Source organism: Mus musculus, chromosome 4, assembly GCF_000001635.26.
Source record: "Mus musculus strain C57BL/6J chromosome 4, GRCm38.p6 C57BL/6J".
Taxonomy (NCBI): Eukaryota; Metazoa; Chordata; class Mammalia; order Rodentia; family Muridae; genus Mus; species Mus musculus.
In genome coordinates, this window is record NC_000070.6 from 4565158 (window position 1) to 4581042 (window position 15885).

Consider the following 15885-nt stretch of genomic DNA (forward strand, 5'->3'; position numbering starts at 1 on the left):
CACAGTTGTCACCACAGACCTTCTGAGACTGGCATTCCTTTGACTATATATTCCCATTGGAATATGACAAGAACTCTATGCCATCCCCATAGAACAACAGATTTCTAACTGTATTTGCCGAACTCAGTCAAACAATGGTTACTGGCTGTTCCTTATGCTTTGACTGCTTCTTGGAGACACTCAGAGCAACACATTCTGCAAATATCCAGGTCCTGATGATGTTGTCTCACTGTTTTTTTCCCTTGGGGTAAACAGACCCAGGGAGTTCTGTCATGTTCTAAGCGATATGACTCACATGTGTCTTTGGAAACACCTTGCTAGACATCGTCTGGTGTAAAATGACCTTCTGAGAACGAAATGCAGACTGTGCACAAGAGATAAAATAAATATGACCAATCCCAATTAAAGCACACGTCCCCAGCTCATCTCTGAGCTAATGTGTTCCTTAACAAGTATTTCATTGACTGGGCTTCACCGAAGCTTGGCATCACATTCACAGCAGCTGCTCATCTGACTAGTCAATGCCTTTCTTTTAAAGGCTCAGTGTGAGAGAGCACATCCTGAGAGATTTGCACCATCATAGGGCACCTGGCTCCTATGGGAGACCACATCCTGAGTCATAGCTGGGATCTTCATTTGAGAACATAGCTACTTTTCAAGTGATAACTAAGTTGTTTTCTAGAAGAGTTGGTTATTCTCAGAAGTTTTATGTTTGTAAATTAATTTCATATATATGAAATTAATATATATATATATATATATATATATATATATATCCCAGATATAACTTACCAAGTGAGGCATAGTTGTTCGAATATTGCAGACCCAGAAATCTTACTGAAATGTTTATGAAATGGTGTCAAGAATTGGCATGAAAACATATTGGGTAGAACATGCAAGGAAATTAATTATAGAAGCCAAAGGGTCATAAAAATTTTCATTAATTTCACAGTATCCCTACATGGCACACTTTCAGATGTCTTTCATGTCTCTCTCTGGCAATGTTGATTCTACTATAGGACATGGGTTGGATGTAATGAGTGTCTGATATCAATTTTGATATTCCAACATAAATAATCAATTCTTGCTGAACTAAATTGTAGTAAGTTGACCAACCAGTTGGAGCCACACTTATTAATCATCTTTAGAATGAGCTCATGGAGCTCATTACGTCATAAGCATGATGGGAATAGGAAAGGAGTCATGCAAGAGCCTTAGCCTTAGTAATTCACCTATTTGGAATATTACTTTACTCTTGGGTTCTTTTTCTGTAAAGCAAAGCCAATAAACTTCTCTTATTTCATTTGTTTGAGGATTAAGCAAGCAAAATAATTCAGCAAAATAGCAAGCCAATTTTTTGACAATAAAAATTTTTAATAAACTGTGAGTAGAAATGATGTGTGATAAATTTGCAAATAGCCAGCATATTTGGCCAATAACATTTAGAATATTAAAGAAATTCATATTGTATTCATCCAAAGTCCAGCAAAAATTTTGTAAGTTTTCTATTCTCATGTCAAGGAGATTTTAAAAATCAACAATAATAGTACAAGAAGTGAATGTAATATGTGTTTGCTCTGTTCTCAAATATATTTTATGTGTGTCACATTTGTTAATCTGATTAACAAAAAGGAAAATTATTTATACAATAGATGCATAATCCATCAAGAATCAAATAAATACTATTTGCTTTAGCAATTTGATGATTTTCCTTGAGTGGTGCTTCTTAATTTTGTCTGTTCAGTAATTTGGTAACTATGTGACTGTCAATTCATTTAGTAAAATACAAATACCGCACTGAGTGACCTCTTGGGAATTGAACTTCTTCACTGCCTCTTAATTTTGTCAATCATTACTTTTGATGTTAGAAAGTTAATTGTTCAATATGTGATTTTATTGTAGATAGCTATACACAACAAGCAAAGATAATGCTGAATTAAACAGACTGTCGAATGCTTCTTGAAGAAAATGCCCTTGTGTGATATTAAAAATGAGGAAAGGAAATGGAATTCTTTAGGAACTCTCAGAGTAGTAGTCAAAAAGATTGAAAATGTGGGATGTGGATTGATCCTTTATTACATTTCCAGGGGCACAATGGGATACAGTTGCCCTGCTGAGCCTCCATGATCAATCTATTCTAAAACAGAAAAATCTCACTATTGAGCAAGGCAATCATTTTATTTCCAGCAGCGAAAAATAAAGGCAGTATTTGGAGACTGCTCCCCATACAGATATAATTTTCTCTATGACTCTGTTTTCAGTTATCATTTTGGCCAGGGCTATAGGACAGTCAGATGGAGCTCAGTTCCTTATCCTTGCATTAGAAATCCCTTAACTGTTAAAAATGTTTACTGTCTAAATTAATCCAAGAAAAGTTCTATGCTGACAAAATGGTTTATTACTAAGTCCTGTAACAAATCCTCTGCCTCCAGGCTGGGAAACAAATTGGAAAAGCAAACGAAATGTGTCCTGTGTTGCTGCCCAACAGTCTATACTCATGAGTTGCAAACCTAAGGAAACGGCAAATTCCTGAGATGGTTGTGCTAGCCTTTGATCACACCTGCTATTACTCTCTTGTAGGTCTTAAAAAACTCACTTTAGGAGTTTGTCTTTATTCTTCATTTTTAATTATGATGTGTATTTGTTTTTAGGTAGTTAGGGTTTCATTAGCTCTAACATCCTGGCTGCGTGTAGATGGCATTTCCTGAACACTCAGAGGCCAGTGTGTATTTAGGGTAGGGCAGTACATTAAAGTTCTGGTTTGTGTGCTGTCACCCTATCCTAGAAACTGGTTTGAGAGTTTTAGTTCACATGCAAAATGAAGGTCAAAGTCAATACCAAGGAGTCTAAAATCAACGTGAAGTGATACAGAGATGTGCACAGTTTGTTTGTTACGAACATCACTGCCTCCTACAGAATGAACTTATCATCATGTGTCACAATCATCCCATGCATTTTCCAGCTACTTCCAGTGAGCTCCAAATCTTTACACATTTTGAGGTTGAAGTAAAAGAGCAATGTGCACAGTGAGATAGTCACAGTTTCTTTACCCAGTCTTGGGTGATTCAGATTCAGTCAGGCCAACAGGGAGGACTTTCCTGCCAGGAGGGGGGCCCGAGCAAGAACAGGAGCTTAGACCCTATGATGCTTAGAAAGAACCCAGGAAACTGCCTATGCTGTCTGTTGATTATGCCGTGATTGCTGCAGGAAATGCAGTAGTTTATGAAACAGTAGAAGCTAAGCATGTAGACTCATGTGTGTAATCCCTGAACCCTGGGAATGAAGACAAGAAGGTTGCTGTGAATTTTAGGTTAACCTAGTCTATATAGTGAGTTTCGGATCAATCTGGGTACCTGGCCTATGGAGCGAGAAATGTATGGGGGCTAGGGACAAGTTCATTTACTTAGACTGGTTAGGAGGAGAGGAATAGGAGTCATATGTTGACTTAAACTAGAGGAGAGGAATTCAGTCTAGCTCTGTTTTGTGTGAGGAATATGTTAGTGGTGTGGACTGACATAGAAAGTTATGTGGAGAGAGAATTACTCTCATAAATGTATATGTGAGGCAATTCTCCTTAAGAATCCATGGTCAGAATTGAATTAAAGATTTGTGGACAGAATTGAGATTTGTCAATAGGGATGTAGCTCCTGAAGCCAGGAGAAAAAGCATGGAGACAGAGAATAAACAGGATCTCAAAGACCCATCCACATTCAGGAATCAGGGGAGTGTTGCTATGGTGTTTTCATATCTGTTAGTATTCTTTAGTTTATTTTTTCCCAGTCTACTTTTATACCATTTTAAATACATGCAAATAATAAGGTCAGTTCTAGATCAGGGAACAAACAAGCCAAAAACCACAAATAATCAAAGAAAAAAAACAAGGCATTAAACAAAGTTCCATAATCACTGTTTCTAGGGGCTTATCAGGATGTCCAAGATAAAAAGAACGCCACACATCCAAAAACTGGATTTACCTTGAGCTTTGTAATAGCCCAAATGTAAATATTCTTATCTGAGCCAACTTCCATGTCCTAGCCCAATGTCAAATTCTTGCCCTATTTCTAGAATCAACCCCAAAAGCTCTCCACAAAGCTACAAGCTCAGATCTTCCCTCTTACAAAGGCACTAATGCTTCTGTTAAGCTGTCTGCATAGGCTGATCAACTGACAAAAGTTCACTGACTATGGAGAGTTTGGAAAGTTGCTGAACTGGAAGTCTAATTATAATTCTTGGGCTACTTTTAGCCTCCCAAAGATTTGTTCTTTGCCTACCTCTGTATCACACCTAACACCCTGAATAAACAAAGTCCTTTGGAATGTATTAACTGAAAACAAAACAAAACCAAAAATCCTGTTCTCTACCAACAGAAGGGCTGATAACATTTGAAGCCTGTAGGAAAGATTTCTTGTCTTGCTGTTACCTGCCTCTCTGATGTTTCCAATGATTTATTTTTAAAATTGCCTTGAATTATAAATTTCTTTGGTTTGTTACTATAAAATTCCATGGAACTACCTTCCTGTTGGAGATTTATATTTGGGAAGTCCTAAATATATGTGCCTGGGCTATTATCACTCATACTGTGTTCCAGAATAAACCACCATTTATTCCATTGAGGTGAGAATTATTTCTTTGGATAACCATTCTTACAGCCCAAATGTGGGGCCTGAAGGACAATCTGTTTTTCTTTAGTGAACCAATTGGACTGATGGCAGGCACCAGAACAGGCTCCATTATTGTTTACATGCCTAGTATTGCCTCCTTAGATAGAATATTGTGAATTATTTCTTGATGCTTAGACCTCTATGAGTTCTCTGGAAGAATGGTTTATTGACTTTTGATTTCATTAATTTCAAAAACTTTTATTTCATTATCTTTATTTTATTAAATTTATTTCATTAATTTTCAAAAGCTTCGGTTTCAGTAAGCTTTTCTGCATTTTTCAATTTTGTTTTCAATTTTTTTTCCAATTTTTTTTTTCGGTTTTTTGAGACAGGGCTTCTCTGTATAGCCCTTGTTGTCCTGGAACTCATTTTGTAGACCAGGCTAGCCTCAAACTCAGAAATCCACCTGCCTGTGCCTTCCGAGTGCTGGGGTTAAAGGCGTGTGCCATCACACCCAGCTGCATTTTTCAATTTTTATGTCATTATATTTCCTTCTGCTCTATAAAATTTTAGTCTTCAACCTATTTTGGGTTGGTTTTTTTTTTTTTTTTTTTTTTTTTTGCTTATTTTTGCTTATTTTCTATTTCTTAAAGTCAAAATGTTAGCAATTGATTTGATTTATTTTTAATTTCTTAAGACTTATATGTATCATTCTATGAAACTAATATGTAAATTTTCATATATATATTGTCTTAGCTTGGCTTTTATTGCTGTGAAGATACACCATGACCAAGGCAACTCTTATGGAGGACAGTGTTGAATCAGAGCTGGCTTACAGTGTCAGGCCTCATCCATTTTTATCGTTGTTGGGACCATGGCAGCAGGCAAGCAGATATGGTGCTGGAGAAAAAGCTACATCTTGATCCGAGTCAGCAGAAGGAGATGCTGTAGCGTACTTAGCATAGCTTGAGCACTAGAGACCTCAAAAGTCCACTCTCACAGTGACTTTCTCCAACAAGGTCACACACTTCCCAACAGTTCCACTCTCTATGGACCAAGACTATTCAAACCACCACATTTTATTCCCTGACTCCCATAGGTTTGTTCAAACACATGAGTCTATAGGCACCACACCTAAACAAAGCATAATGCAAAATACATTTCATCCAACTTCAAAAGTTCCATAGTCTGTAACAGTCTGACCTGGGTGGAACTTCAAAGGTTACACAAACTTCCTCCAACAAGCCACACCCCAACGTTACAAATCCTTACTGGCCAAGCATATTCAAACCATCACATACATGTTATTAAGATTTCATGAGTGCAGCTTCTCTGCCATATGTAAAATATACAGTGTCCTAGCAGGCTCCCCAACTGCCTGCCTCCTACCATTTTTTCCCTTTTCTTTCCAGAAGTCCCCTGAAAATTAGGTGAATGTTTGTATTACAGATGTAAGCTGGGGCTAGGAACCCTGCAGTCAGCTAGCTCTCTGAGTTTTGACTAATTGTGGCTTCTGCAGTTGTCTCTATCTAAATAGGCTCCTAGAACCTTCCATAACACAGGATTTTATAAACTTCTGTTTAATGCTTTAGCACATTCCACAAATTTGTATGCTATTTTTAAATTTCCACTCACCTCAAAAGCACATTTTAATATTTCTTTTGAGTTCTTCTTTGACCAATGAGCTGGTTATAAGTGCTCTGTTTATTTTCTAAGTACGTGGGGATTTTCCAGAGAATTGGTACTGATTTCTAGCTTCATTTCATTGTAGTCTGAGAGAATACTTTATATAACTCTAACTCTTTATTGACACTCATTGGATGGCACAGAATATTACCAAGCTTTGAAATGTTCTCTATCCACTTAATAAATAAGTGTATTCAGCCAACACCAGCTAAGATATTCAGGAACTATAAACTAGGTCCTCTTGGTGGAAAAGTTTGCACAGGTCTTTTGTACTTTCCTGAATCTTTTGTTCTTATCCATTTGGTGACTCATGCTGGGTTCTCAGACTGTAGGTTGTTCTTTCAATTATATAGATTGAAATTGGATCTGTTTTGGTTATTGAAGCATCTTTGCTTCACAAATGTTTAGTATTATTATGTCTTCATAATAAAATTACCTTTAGCCCAGTGGGCAGGATCCACTTTATTCCTGGTGATTGCAGTTTGAATTCTGTGCTACTTTATATCAGGATAGTTGCTTCATATTTCTTTGATGTTAGCATAGTGTATCTTATTTTGTCCTTTTAACCTTCTTATATTTTACATGGGAAGCTCTCTTTCTGTAAGTTGTAAATAGTTGAACTTGTATTGTCTGTTATAAAACAGTCTTTTAACTGTGGTATTGATACTTGTTACTTTTATCACTGTTACTAATTTTAAAACCATAAAGTGACTTCATTTTCAACTTTCCAAGTTTTATTTGTTCCTCCTCTCTATTTCATCTCCATTAAGATTCCTGAGTGTGTTTCTGGTTATAGATTCTCTCCTTGGTGTGTTTTGTATGTGTGTGTGTGTGTGTGTGTGTGTGTGTGTGTCATTTCATATGGTTGCTTTAGTGGTTGTATTGGGTTGTAAATGTAACCTGGGTTGGCCATATTCCTGTAAAGCAGAGTTAATAGTTTGAGGCTTCATGGTTCATGTATTCTGGGAAATAAATTTGTTATACTTAGGTTTTCAATATAAAATCTTGCTATCTTCTGAGCCCTGTATAAACAGGATGTGTGGGCAAGATTGGCACATGTGTTTATCTCTCTGTAGTTTAACCTCTCACCAAAGTCTGCCCAGTAATGCTGCATTAGTCCAGTCTCATCCTAATGCTGAGAGTATGTTTAGTAAATATGAAAGATAACTTTTTCAATTTTTAAAGATAATTTTACAGTATATAGAACTCTTGGACGGATCTCATGTTCTAATTTCTGTCTTAATACATCTTCTGTGAGTACTTGGAAAGAACATCTGTCCTGCTGGGTTTTGATAGAGCTGTCTGCAAACACAGATTAGATTAATTGATTAATTTGGTTGCTGATGTCTAGTTACTCTTTTCATTGTGTGAAAAAGAATATTAAGGACTCTAGCTATAATTGTGGATTTCTTCTTTCTTTCTTTCTTTCTTTTTTTTTTTTTTTTTAATTTTAGCTTAGCTATCATGCAGCTCTGTTGCCTGGATACACACTATCTGGGATAGCAGTGTCTAGGTGGATTGACCCTTTCATCCTTATGTAATATCACTCTCTCTGCCTGGTAATTGTCTGAATTCTGGAGTCTATCTAATATTAATGGATCCATTCCTGCCTTTTCTTTTAGAGTTCACAATTGTATTGTCTTTGCTCTTCCATCCTTTTACTCCCACCCTCTGTACATCACTGTAGTTAACAAGACATTTTGTGACAACAGCAGAGTCATAGTCTCTGGTTCTATCAACATCAAGTCGAAGTGATATATTTCAGCTATTCACATTTCATGTAATCATGGAAATGTTAAAAATAACCTCATCTTACTTCAGATTAATTTTGTCATCATCTTATTTTTTGTTATTGCTTCTGCTTTTCCTCCCTTTTATTTCTTCATACCTCTGTGGAAATTTTCAAAAAACAAACCTTCTTTATTTATGGTCTATTTATGGTATTTATTAGCATGTATCTTTGCATAGTGATTTTATTGGGTTTTCTAGCTCTTGAATTATATAACCATAACATAAAAGCATATTTCCCTTTATGTCCCTTTCATTTACAATATAGTTCCCCTAAGTACTTCCTGTTCACAGGAAAGTGTTACAATGTTTGCTTCCACCACCACCTGTCCTTTAGAGAACTCGGGAAGCCTTTCACTTAATGAGACTTTACAGTGTGGCTGTCTTTTCCTTTCTCCTTATTTTTCAGAAAATTCACTATGGTATATCTTAGAATCTATCACATTTAGTTAATTGCTTATTAGGTTCATTCATTTTCTTCAGTTTGTAAGGCTTTGTTTGTAGCCATATTAAGGAAATTAGAAGCCTTTGTTTGTTCAAATAAATTTTCAGCCCCATTCTTTCTCATCACACTCTTTAATTCCAACAGTAGGAGTGATAGGTTTTTGTTATAGCTCTGAGTCCTTTGGGCTTATGCCAGTTCAGTGTCCTCTTTACTTCTTTCTATCGCTCAGATGTGGTGGTTTTTACTTTACTATGTGTCTGTGTGATTCTTTCCTCTTTACTACGCAGTTGAAATCATCAATTGTGGTACCTGAGTTTTTGCAGCACTTGTCAGGGAGACAGCACAGTCCTGATGATGCTTACTCTTTCTTATGTTTACCAGTTATTGAATACATACATCAACCAGGACTAGAATGATATGCATTCAAGGGATGTTTATGCTGTTTTCAAAGTCAAGACCTTCCTAAGTTCTCTCCCCAATGAGCTATGACCAAGGAAGTTTTCCATTCTCACTCATGGCAACAGGCATTATATCAAAGTCTGTGTGATGTTAGTTACTGACTTCTACTCCACTCTGTCGGTTTTCTCCAGCCTTAAGTTTGTTTCTTCAGTTGTACTACGTGATCAAAGCTGTGTTGGCTATTTGAAACTCTGAAGATCATTAGAATTTTCTGAAATTAAAACTCCAGTGTTTATCTCCAACCCTGTCTTCTGAACTTCAGCTAATCATTTTCCCACTGTGTTCTCCATTTCGTAAGCTTAACTCCAGAAATCTGTTACTCCACCTGCCTTTCTTCTCCCTGTGTACAGTCTACAAGTTGTTTCAGGTTTATAAACTTGGGTGCTGCTAGGACTTACCTTGAATCCATATTTCAAGCATTGCTGTTACTCAGAACCCAATAACCACTGCATTGAGAACTACCATATCTTAAATATTGTTTTTTTAAAGAATTATTTCAGGCAGGATGTAGTATGCAGACCCTAAGACTCCATCTTAACTTAACAGGAAGTTCTCTTCTCTTCTCTTCTCTTCTCTTCTCTTCTCTTCTCTTCTCTTCTCTTCTCTTCTCTTCTCTTCTTTTCTTCCTTTCTTTTCTCTTCTTTCTTTTTAAGTTTTAACTCATCAGCACCAACTATAGTTTGATGTCAGGAGCATTACTGATTTTTATCGAAATGGCTGTAGTAAGGTAGATTGCTCTATGTATATAGCAACAAAAGAGAACTTTGACAATAACCAACATATCACTTCTTCTTTTTATTGCACTTACTTTACTACAGTAAAATATGTCTAGAATTCATTAATCTACTCAAGATAAAACATGTTAAGAATACAATAGCATATCAAATTTGTTTTTTTTTCTGATTTCAGTACAATATACAATATGCTTTCTAATAAGATACATTAATATGAACTCTAAATATATTATACTTCAGACCTGAAACACATCTTGCCCAGAATCTCAACAATAGAAGAAATCTTAGGCACTGTTCTATAGTTGTGAAGAGATACCACAACCAAGACAACTCTTTTTTTTTTTCATGTAAAATATGTGTTATTGTTCTTCAAAAGGGTTCAGGGTTTGGTTGTAAATCAGGCTGCACACCTTCTGTCAGTCTAACCTCTCTCACAAGTCAAACTGGTTTCAGTTAGCAATACTTCATTAAATCCAAAAGAAAAAGAGTTTTAATTTTGAGGGGAAAAAAAAAAGTCCAGTTCTGAGAACAATTAACACTAGTCTTCTTTAAGACAAAGGGCTGCTTTATTCTCTTTCACACACCCTTCTCCCCAGAACCAGGAATGACACTATCTCAGGCAGGCTGATGCTGGTGGACACCTGCATGTGCAGACCCCCATGGGAGGTATTGTGCTCATGAACAAATACACACACACACACACACACCCCAAAATTCTAGCATGTCAAGTAGAAAAGGTTTGGGTGGTATTGATCAAAACCCTTGAGGAGTCAACAGTTAACCTAAACTTTTAGGTAAGAAATTTGATCTTGAGTCTTTGTTAAAGAAATCTATTGTCATGCTCTGAAGTAAGAATTTCTGCATTATATCATCATTTTTCAAATTTAAAATTCTAGAAACAGTTTCAAATGCATTATTTTTCATTTTCTGGGATAAGGCAGGAATGTATTTGCATTTAGCTAAAAATCAAAACAATTGCATCAACAGCAGAAAACATTAAAAAGACCACTAAAATGCCTTTTACTGATCACTATTTTCTCTATTCAACTTGGTTGTTCCTTATGAAGCTTCTCTCTTCAACACAGAAGTATTAAGAATCCAAATTCAATTTGAGCCTCAATGTCTGCAGATGGATACCTTCAGCTTCAAAACAAAACAAAACAAAACAAAACAAAACAAAACAAAACAAAACAAAATCCAACTACATACAAAATTTAAGCAGCCTTTACACTACATTTAGGCACTAGTGAGACAAGTTAAAAGTGTAGGTTCTTCTCCATTTTTGTTTACTTGATGCTTAATTTTACTGGAGTCATTAAAAGAAGATGCTTGCAATTTAAAAAAGCCTACTACTTCTGAGGCCAGTCTCAGTGTCCAGAGTCGTCAAGACAATGTTAATTATGGCACGTATAACCCCAAGCTCACTTGTCAGCGGAAAGGTTGTGCTGAGCCTGGCAGAAGTCTGCCCTCACTCTCAGAATCGCCATAAATGTGCAACGTATATTCCAATGAAAAACCTTCTCCCGCATTCTTCTACGCTCACTTTTTAAATTTTTTTTATTAGATATTTTCTTCATTTAAATTTCAAATGCTATCGAAAGTCCCCTAAACCCTCCCCCAACCTGCTCCCCAACCCATCCATTCCCACTTCCTGGTCCCAGCATTCCCCTGTACTGGGGCATATAACTCTTATAAAAAGAGCATTCCATTGGGGCTTGCTTACGGTTTCAGAGATTTAGTTCGTTATCATGGCAAGAGTATAGCAGCATGCAGACCGACAGAGAAGTAGCTAGGAACTCCATATACAAAGCACAGACAGCAATAAGACAGAGAGCCCCTGGGCCTGGCTTGGGCTTTTGAAACTTCAAAGCCCATCCTGCAGTGACACCCTTCCTCCAACAAGACCACAGCTTCTAATCTTTAAAATAGTGCCTCTCTCCGATGACCAACCATTCAAATCTATGAGTCAATGGGAGGCCATTCTAACTCTAACCATCACAAGTCCAACCTATTCTGCTGCTGACTTGTGTAGTTGTACCATCTCAATGTTACCTCTAAAGAAAAGAGTTTCTAAAACTAAACGACTTTAAAAGCTGGGACTTAAGGTTATGCTTAGCAAGTCTCAGAGTATTCCTTATTTCTACAGCATGCTATTATCACCTTTGACTTGCATCTTTGTTTTATCTGAGTGCACACACACACACACACACACACACACACACTAAAGATATCTATTACTCAAAAGTGCAATGGTAACAAAACCTATAGTTTTAGAATGATTTAGTTCTGCTTTGACAACTGAAACATTGCTTATAGATCGATCAAATGTGTGGGGGGTACACAGTATGCTAGTAGCAGGACTTAACACCAAAGTCCTCAGATACCTAGTTTTCATCTTTTTTAAACTAGACTGTCTGCTTTTGTTTATATTCATTAACAAAAGAAATGAAGCATTTGGCAGATCTCTCTGACAAAGAGATTGGATGAGAATTAGCTGAGGGAAAAATAAACAAGGACAATAGCTTTCAAAGAAAATGACTCCCACTGGAGCCAATGATGTAGATACAGAAATCAGTCAACAACCACAGAGGACAAAATGGAACAAGCTTAATCCTTACTGGAAACAAAGTGTTCTTGTGGCTTTATTTATTAATTCTGCTACCTTTCTTAGTAGAATTGCTTTAAAGGACAACACCTTACATCAGAAGACTTGAGTCTTGTGTCATTATGAATGTATTTGTCAAAAGTAGAACAAAAATCTAAATACTGGCAATAAGTTCTATTGAAGAATATGTTGCCTCAACATGATATATAGATATTTGTTACAACTGTATTTTCATAAAGAACTGAGTTGATTTAAACTCTTATATCCATAGAGATCCCCCTGACCAGTCCAGGCCAGTATGTGTTAGCTCCCACATCACTGCATTTAACAGGGAAACAAGAGACATGTTATTTCTTTGCCCACAGAAAGTCTATTATAAAATGTACAGTGATCCTTTTGCAGCCATCAGAAGCTTGCTCTTCTTACAAGGTAAGTTCTAGTTGCATAAAAACTTAAAGTCAAATTGGAAAGCATAACTGTAAAAGACTTCAATACCACTAGGCAGTAGCACTGTGTGAGTCTGCGATGTAGGAAATAAAGAAAAGAGATCATGCATCACCCACACTTTGTAAGTTAGGACATGCTGAGTACTCCAGGCCTTTGAGACACACGGCATCAACTTGATTTGATATTTCAATATATGAACATTTTGTCCTAAGGGGAAAAAAAAAACTCAAGATCAAATTTTGTGGAAAAATGATTCTATTTTGCCTGATTCCTAGAGCATCTTCTTCAATTTATGGATAAATTCTATGTTTGTGTGTGTGTGTGTCTGTGTCTGTGTATGTTTGCCTCTGTGTTTGTCTATTTGTGTGTATGTGCATGTATGTGTGTGTGTGTCTATGTGTATCTGTGTGTGAGTGTGTTTCTTTGTGTGTATGTTCATGTATATGTGTGTATGTTTGTATGTGTGTGTCTGTGTGTCTGTGTGTGTTACTGTGTGAGTGTGTTCATATATGTGTACGTGTATGTTTGCATGTGTGTGTGTCTGTTACTGTGTGAGTGTGTGTCTCTTTCTGTGTATGTTCCTATATATGTGTGTGTAGACCCCATATGGTACTGAGGACAAAAGTCATCACCTTGCATGCATTAAGCACATACTCCTCAAATCACATACCATTAGACTCTGAAGTATCTCTAAAAAGACACATGTCTTTCAAGCAATTGAAATGATGGACCCCAAGAAGTGGGAATTTCCCCAGGAATCTCATGCTAAAAGACGGAAAATGTGCCAGCTTGAGGATAGAGTCTCTGGAAAAAGATTTCACACAGGTCTAAAAATTTGTCAGAACATCTAGCAGGATGAGAGTGAAGAGCAACCAATGATGGATCACTCATGGGTGGAGCCACACCATGATGGCTCACCATGATGGCTCATATCTCTATATCCTTGGCCTCTATTTGAACTTTATTCTCCCTTAAGTCCAAAGACTTAGGGGGAGAATCGCAAAGTCAGGGGGGCAGACACTGAATCTCTTTGTCCCTGTATGCCATATAAACAAACTGAATAATCTCTACTCTTTGCTTCCCACTTTTAATATGTTTCTTTGAATTGGATTCTTAATGATTGCTACTTGACCTAACTTTGGACATAGGTTGTAGCCCCAAGTTTGATAACACTTCTAGATCATGAAATTTCAGAGTTACATGCCCTCTGTGCTCCACGCCTCTGTAAATGCTTCTTTTTCTTGCCTGTCTATAGAACTATATTCCCTTGCCTTTGCTGTGTTGCTATGTCCTCAGAACTGAAACGTTCCCTCAGAGAGAAAAGAGGGAGTCTCACAGATTCAACTTACAAACTGATGAAGGCTCTGCCCAAGAAGAGATGTACAGTAGCTCCTGCTGGAGAGGTTCTTCACCCAGCCACCATGCCAGAAAACTGCAAGGAACTCCAGGGATGCAAACCAGCTGTGTTTACCTCTCTCCGGGAGAGTTTCACAACAGTCTTCCTTTCAAAAACCAAGAGCATTGCATATATGCATGTGTGTGGAGGAAAAGCAAAGAAAAATACAATAAAACAAATTAATAGCAATGAAGTAGATCTTATTATTTTTATTAATGAATCTGAAAAGTGAGAAGACGTCTTTAATTGTTAAGCACTGCTATAAGCAGCTCCTTGTTAACTGCTTCGTCTATTGAAGAAAAGGCAGACTATCCATCATGCACAGACTTGTTCTAAGGAGAACCTCTTTTATATCCCTGATAGAGTAATTAGACTATCAATGGTCCCCAAAATTGGAACTTCTCTGCTGTGAGACAGAAAGATCTTGTTCCAATAAGATGAGAATCTTATCTCCCAGGGTTAGATGTCACACAGTTCTGACAGCTTATCCAAATGTTTTGGAGGTGAGGTTGTATCCAAACAATAATGGTGTGTCAGTAGTGTGTGGGACCACTCCTTAAACAAGATGCTGAGCTGTGCAGCTCTCTTGCTCTCTATTTTTAACTTCTAAGCCTCACATCAGGATCCAGAAGAAGGACTTGAGTGACAAGTTCTTTATTTGTTCCTCTTCCCAGTGAATGAGCTTCCTTTGCTTTTCCTTCGACTTTGGTTTGCCTATTGAGGACTTCCACCAAGCCTACATTGCTAGGGCTGCCAGTGCCTAGGATTTGGCCCGAACAACACTATCAATAATAGGAAGAGTCTGTATGCCCAGAAGGAATATGCTATATGTCCTATGTAATCCAGCTTGGCATCTACTTTTTCAGACTCTGAAAGAAATGCAATCTGCATGTTAATCTGCAATAAGATTAACAACAACACAACAACCACATTAGAACAAACACAGGCACACCTTGTCAGGGTTTAGGATTCATGTTTACCTTAAAGCATCCAGCTAGATAATGATGGATAGAAAGAGGACTCCATCTTTTCATAGACAAGAAGAAACAATACAAGGCAGAAAGAGAAAAAAGAAAGGGAAGGGAGGGAAGAGAAAAGAGAACGCAAAAAGATAGGAGTAAAGAGGAGTAAAGTGCAGGTCCCCTTTAGAATCATGGTCCCAGTGGAATATCAGCAGGGGACTTAGCTGATGCTGGTCACACCCACCTGAGCTGATGGTGGTCACAGGCACAGTCTCCCGTTTGCAGCAAGAACAGGTTTAAGTGTTTTATTCCTGCTGTTTTTCACATTAACTAGAATTCTGGCTTTTAGAGACTGGGCAAGATGAGGCTACCTAATGTCTCCCATGTTAATAGCAGTCTACACTTTGGTGAGCTGAGATTCGCAAAGGAAAGGTTTTATGCAAATTAAACATGTAAAAACCCAGTCTCCTGGTTCAGATTTAAAGTGTCTACAGGAAACATTTTCTTCCTCAATGTTGTTACAGTGCTTTTAGAGAATAAAACCCACCCTTCTTGAAAAGGTCATAGAGTATTTGAATTTTCTCATTACTCACCTAGATAACAAATGTTAGTTTTAGAATAATAAGTCGAGTTTTCTGACTGTTTATTTTACATGAAATTACTTTGTTTACAGATATACAAATTTCACATACATGATTTTGAATAAGCCCTATTAAATATAAGTTTGAGAGATGTGTACAGGGAATAAATTACTGATGAAAA